Source organism: Musca vetustissima, unplaced genomic scaffold, assembly GCF_032173495.1.
Source record: "Musca vetustissima isolate MV318-11 ecotype Yass unplaced genomic scaffold, APGP_CSIRO_Mvet_v1 utg4481, whole genome shotgun sequence".
NCBI lineage: Eukaryota > Metazoa > Arthropoda > Insecta > Diptera > Muscidae > Musca > Musca vetustissima.
This window is the reverse complement of record NW_026883244.1, coordinates 435,475-442,613: the sequence shown is the minus strand read 5'-3', so window position 1 is coordinate 442,613 and position 7,139 is coordinate 435,475.

Here is a 7,139-nt window from a genome sequence, read left to right as displayed (position 1 = left end):
ACGATTTTAGTTTTGAAACAAACAAAATCTTTTGATTTATTTCACTTTCAGATTCCAACATTTTCCCCGATAGATTTAAGGTCTGGCCAGTAAAACAAAACCAAACAAAAAAAAAACGACAATTGGATTATCGTCAAATTTTCTTAACGTCACACATGTGAACCTAATGGTCGCGATGGTACGACTCATAACCCTTGGTTACAACCTCGACCTTCTTGTCATCACAAAATCCGCAAGCAATGTCGTCGTCTGTTCTTCCACAATTCTCGCAACGTCGACACGACTCTAGACATTTTTTTCTCGAACCTTAAACTTGGGATATATTTTCAGGCAGTTGTTGCACCGCCGCACCGCCATCACATGCTTCTGCTACTACGTTAACACGGAAAATCATTGACAACGAATATATATTTTTTTGGTGTGTGTGCCTATCGTCATTTAGTTTTTGGTGGTAGGAAGGAAGCCCTATAGGTTCATAGTTTAGAAAGCGAATAAGATTGGCTATAACCTCTCTCTTTTTTGGTTTGAAAGAAAAACGAAAAAGAAAAGCTATGTTTCCGAGGGTTCAAAATCTATTAGAAAAACAAATTACTAAAAACGCTCTTTAAATAATTTACAGTCCAATCTGAGTAAATGAAAAAAAATACATTTTTTTATAGAAGAACTCCCCCTTTGGAAGATTCTAACTCTAGAGTTCTCTAGCTGAAATGTGAAATGTATATTGAAAAAATCTATGAACTCTTCCACTTTGAAGATCGGTAAATGATCTCCTAGCTTTATCCTGAGGTCTCCTTTAACTGTACGAGTTAAAGAAGACCTCAGATGGTGAATCTTGTTAGATTTGCGTAGTACAGTATACCAGTCTACAAACCAATGTTTACCGGGTTCGAATCCGAGCGGAGGAGAGAAAATTGTCTTTTAAAGTGGCTTTCAAATATTTTTAAAAATAGCTTTACATACCACAACAGTAAAATGCCTCCGAAGGCCTTTGATATTCTAACCTCGAGGTCGAAAATAAATGACAGCAGACGGCGCCACACAGAGAAGAATGGACACACGGATCCAAACCACATATTGTTTCTAGGCAACGATAGATGGCAGCTCTATCACCTAGGCATAGAAATACAAAGGTGCCATGTTGGCATTATTTTGTAAAGCAGGTTCGAATCCCAGCGTATGAGGACAATTTATTTCAAAGTGGCTCTGGGTTATTTTTAAAAAGTGGTTTAGATCCCCCTCCTGATTAAGTGTATCCAAAATTCACTAACATTCCAATAATAAATATCATCAACATCAAGGAGGGTGCCTCAAAATAGGAATGACAAAGGAAAATGGCAACACAAAATTAGCAAGGAGCCCAACCGTTGTAGAAGTAAAGCAAAAGGTTGTGATCCGAAGTCATAGAAATTCTAATAACCAAACTCAGTATTAATATGAGATTAACACAAAATAGGAATGACAGGAGGTGTTATTTCTATAGAATAAGAATGACAGGTGATAGCGCCAACCAGATGAAAATGGCAACACTAAATAAGCAAAGACCCCAACCACTGCACAAAATTGAAGAAGATGTTCTTTCTATGCAACGATAGATGGCAGCACCATCACAATTTTGTGAATTAAGTCATTTCCAATTATCCAGACTCAACTGTTCGTGATCCCTAACACCACCCACATACACACCTAAAGTGTCTGGAAAATACCGGTGGTGTTTTTTTTTCTTTTGTGGTCACAGGGTCATTCTAGAATCATTGGAATGAGAATAAAGGAATTGGAAATAACGCCCTCGTTCATCAAATTTACTACCTCAAATATCCGAATAGTTTGAAAACAAACATCAGTCAAAATCGTTGTCTTTACACGTTAAGCGGCGTGATTTATTGCTCGACTAGACAGAAAAGAACCTTGTATTTTCTATTGAAAAATCAAAGAAGAAACACTAGCTTCGGAATTTTTTGAAATTAATATCTCTAAAAAATAAAAGGTGAACATTTAGAAAACCTATTTGAAATAAAACTGAAAATAAATTATAAAAAAACTGAAAAGAAAGGACATTGAAGATTTTATGAATACGAAAAAGGCCATATGAACTTCACGAAAAACTTCTTTTGAATAAAAGAAACCAATTGAAAAATATAAGGACTCTTGGACTGTTGAATTGTGTCATTAAAGTGATTTTGAAAATTCAAGTGATTTTTCGAAAATTTGTTCCAGAAAAACACATGCTTGGCCTAATTAAATTAAGCAACCGAGCTTAAGAACGCAAAATATTTACATAAAAAATTTAATTATAATCGACAGATTTTCTTGGTCTTGGTCGTAGTTGGAATTCTCCCTCACTGGTAACAACAAACTTATCGGGATATAGAAATATAAATGTTTTGAATTTTGAAAGTAAGGAAAAAAACTTTTACGAACTAATTTTATACAACCACAGGTATGAATTCGGTTTTTATATAACAATCCATGTTTTGTTTCAAAACAAAAAAAAAAAAAAAAAAAAATCCAAAATAACACTATTTATTTTATTTCGATCAACATTCCGTGCAATCGCACCCTTTAACGTCAAAAATAGGTGTTTAGAAAGATATATATTCTCGGCCTAATATTTCTATACAAATTTCTAAAATTTTTCAAGTTTTCGGAGTTTACATGGCGCAGGGTTGTCCCCCATATTTACACCATTTAAATCATGTCATAAATCGATCATATCGCATTTAACTTTTTTATTTGGGCCACTTATAGGAGAGTTAGCAGAATATATGTTCAGTATAAATATTACGCTTTGAAAAGTTTGGACTAAGTCTAATTCCAATTCGCTTTATATGAGATAAACGCATGTAGGTCACGTACAACATTGGGTCTTCGGGTGGAATAAATGAAAAATTGCGTAGAAAAAAATTCTGAAGACTTTGATTTACAGTTTAGGAAATTCTAGGCGACAGAATTTCCTAATTATCTGAGAATTACAAAACTATACGCTGACATTTTTACTGGAATTGTCGTCAGGAAGAAGAATTTTCTCAGCCACGAATATGGGTGTGTCTAGATCCCGTTTAATATTGGTCCTTCGAGCCATATCAGTGACCGACAGTTTTGCCCAACGAAAATAGTGCTAACTCGGGAAATTAATGTGGCTGCGGAGATTAACATGGTGCCCGAACACAAAAACTACATATGGAAGAGTTGGGGCTATTGGTGTTTTATCTCTAGTATAACGAATCGGATATAGATTTACAAAAACAATGAACGATTTAAAGCAGGGGAAGAGAATGCGGTAATGAAGAACGTTGTACGAAAAAAAATCATCTGAGATTGAAAGTTTGAAGAAGGAATGTTTAAAAAATATTTTTAAAGGACTATCATTGTGATTAGCACAAATGTAAATTGTAAAGCGTCTGTTTTTTCATAAACATGGATATTGTAAACAAATTTGTATATTTATATTTTAATTTAAAATATATTTCAATATAAATCATTAAATAATCTTGGTAACACAGTGCGTATACGTGGCGACATTAGTCATACGTCACATGGTCCCGCGAGATATTTAACAAAAAGAGTTAAAAGAAATGCCTATAATGACATAAAACTCAAGAAGATTGACGGATCTTTTAACATTTTTAAAAGATCCGACAATTGATGATTTTGACCTGTCGATTTTTTGAAACATTTATTTTGTAACGTTTAATAAAGCTTAGATTTTTATGGATATTTTTAGCTAGCTAGCACAGTGATAAGACCTAAGAAAGGTGTGGATTTGGCATCGACTTTCTATTAAATATCCTTTTATACCATCAGCCTTATCGCTAATGAGGGTATATACACAGTGATACGGTGAAAATATGCCTCATCGATATCTGGGTTTTAGACCCCATATTTCTTTGGAACAAATCCGTTTCAAATAATTTGGTATCGATTTACAAATAACCATCCGTCTGTCTGCCTGGCCGGCTGGTGCGCACGATAACTATAGAAGGGAGTAACCGATTTCATTCAAACGTTGCACATCGTAATATTTTTACAAAACTTAGTTCAAGTTCGAAGATAGGGAATTTGAATCCACTGCTTCCGGATCCTTCCACAGAAAATGATCAAAATTGTGCAAAAATTAATTTTATTTTAACCAAACTTTGTACAACCTATTATCTTTAGCAAGCCTAGATCAAGTCCGAAGATGGGACCCATAATGTCCACTCCTTCTGGTACCTCCCCCACGTATGGTCAAAAATTTAAATATCATGCAAATGGAATGCCCATTTTGAACCACATTTGCTCAACTTTTTACCTTTACGAAGACTAGATTAGGTCCGAATATGGGACCCATTGATCAACTCCTTCTTGTACCTCCCCCACGAATGGTAAAAAATTTGCAATATTTGTACATCAAATATCACGCGATTGGAATGCTTGATTTAAACCAAACTTCCGACAGCCTAAATCATGTCCGAAGACGGGACCCATTGGTCAACTCCTTCTGGTGCCACCTCCACGAATTGTCAAAATTTTCAATATTTATACATCCAATTTCACGCGAATGGAATGTACGATTTGCACCAAACTTTGCACAACCTATTTTCTTTACCAAGTTTAAATCAAGTCCGAAGATGGGACCCGTTGGTGAACTCCTTCTGGTACCTCCCCCACAAATGGTCAAAACGTTCAATATTTATGCTCTATTTGAACCAAACTTTACACGACCTATTTTATTTACCAAGTTTAGATCAAGTCCGAAGATGGAACTTCTGGTACCTCCCCCAAAGAGGGTCAATATATAAACTTGTATTTTTTTAAGCAAATTGAATCAATATTGTTGATCAATATGAAATTCGAAACCTCTTAGTAAATAATAAATTCTGTGTGTAACTTCGAATACCCCCGCAAAACATTTGCTTAGGGTAAATATCTGTCTGCAACACCGATTTTATATTACGAGGGCAGTTCGAAAATGTTCTTAGCCTAGCACAGAAAACGCGGTGTAAACAGAAAAAAGTTAAGTTAATGAAAGCACGCAATTCTAATTTTCCATTGTAAAAAATTGGGGATTCGTCTTATTTGAACACCTGTGTCTACTTGAAGGAGTTGCCAAATCGAAACAAAATTTAACATGTGTTTATAAGAAGTTTTCAAAACACTTAAGTTTTTTTCTGTTTATACCGCGCTTTCTGTGGTAGGCTAAGAAGTTTCCGAACTGCCCTCGTATTTTATATTCATTCAATTTTATTTTATATTATTTTAATTTTTGTATCCCGTAAAAATCCGATCCAAATGCCATATCCAATTAATAATTTGATCTGAACATTAGAAGAATACAGGACGCAGGAAAGAAATTATGATCATCCAACTGTGACTTGATATATTATTGCTGCAATATAGAAAGAATCTACCCGATCCTTTGCCAACTAAAACCTTTGTTTTGTTGTTTTTCCCCGATGCTTTTGGTCATCAAAAATAATACATACATACTTACCATTCTGTTAAAAGTGACGTCATCGTGTGAATAGTTTGTAATTCGCTTGTAATTCAATTATAGTCCAAAAAATATGTTATTCTCCACAGACATAAGGGTTGTTCTGTTGTTCCAACATGAATTTTCTGCGTTTTGCAACAACAAACAAATATTATGCCGGTGCATTGTTGAAGGTTTGTTTGTCGTTGTGGTGGTGACGACTATAACAGCAGCAGCAGCAGCAGCCGCTTGTGAATTACTTAGTGGGTATGGCGTGATTTTGCGATGGCGTTCTTTGCCTTTTTTTATTTTTCCTACGATTTATTTAAGCTGCAGCTTTGTTTATGTTTCATAATGGTCACATTTCTGCACGCCACTAGTATTTGGATTTTTTTAATGTTTTCTTATTTTGTTTTTCAAAATTAAATATAAATATGACAATAATTGCAAAGGAATTGGGAAAAAAGTACCCCCCAAACCCCTTTAAAGTTTAAACATTTTTAGTCATTTTTTGAACAACTAATTTTTTACTACTATTTTCTTCGATATCGTAAAGGCAAAATAAGACAGTAAGATTATAGGTAGGAACAAGGTCCTTATGACTCTTGAGGTAGAAGATAGTATGCTGACAAAAAAAAAATAATTTGGTCTAATATTGTTCGGTGAGACAATTCTAAATTGAAACTGTTCCCACCCTAGTTGTTTTCACAATAATTTATGTTATCATTGGAAATTTTAAGAACTATGAGGAAGAATTTTAAAAAATTGTTCATAAATCATAAATGAGCAGTTCATATCCCTGTTCAATATATTTATTAGATATACCCATTTGAAAAGACAATACCTCTCCAATCAAAACTGATAGATGAGAAATTAGAAATTCGGATATATACCAAAAGCATGTACGAGGGCAGTTGGGAAAGTTCTTAGCCTAGCGGTTGCGTCTTTTTTGAACAACTGTTTCTATATGAAGGAGTTGCCAGATCGAAACAAAATTTAACATGTGTTCATAACAGAGAAGGAAGTTTCCAAAACACTCAACTTTTTTTCTGTTTATACCGCGCTTTTTGTGCTAGGCTAAGAACTTTCCGAACTGTCCTTGTACAATGAGGTGTTTATGACTCAGGCCGACAGAATTTTCGGCTATGAAAAAGAGACCTTGTTGACCTCCGATCATTGATATGCTCTCCGCGTCGCCAGACTGTTAGAATATAATTGATCATGTAGAATGCCGTCCTGAGAACTGCAACAGGATGTCTCCTCAGCCACCAAATAATCTTCTTCCGAGGAGACGAATTTCATACATGTCATATTCAAATAAAACAGAGAAAGATCTTTTTGGGGGAGGGCAGATGGGTCCCAACATCCGACTTTATTTAGGCTTCGTAAAGGTAATAGGTTGTGCAAAGTTTGCTTCAAATTGGAAATTCCATTCGCATGATATTGAAAATGTTGACCCTTTGTGTGGAAGGTACCAAAAGGAATGGACCAATGGGTTCCAACTTAAAACTAGGTGTGATAAAGATAATATGTTGTATAAAATTTAGTTCAAATCGTATGGACTATACGATTTGACTATTCACATAATATTGGATTCATAAATATTGAAAATGTTGACCCTTTGTGGGGGTGGTACCTGAAAGAGTGAACCAATGGGTCACATTTTCCTATTTGATTTGGGCCTGGTTAA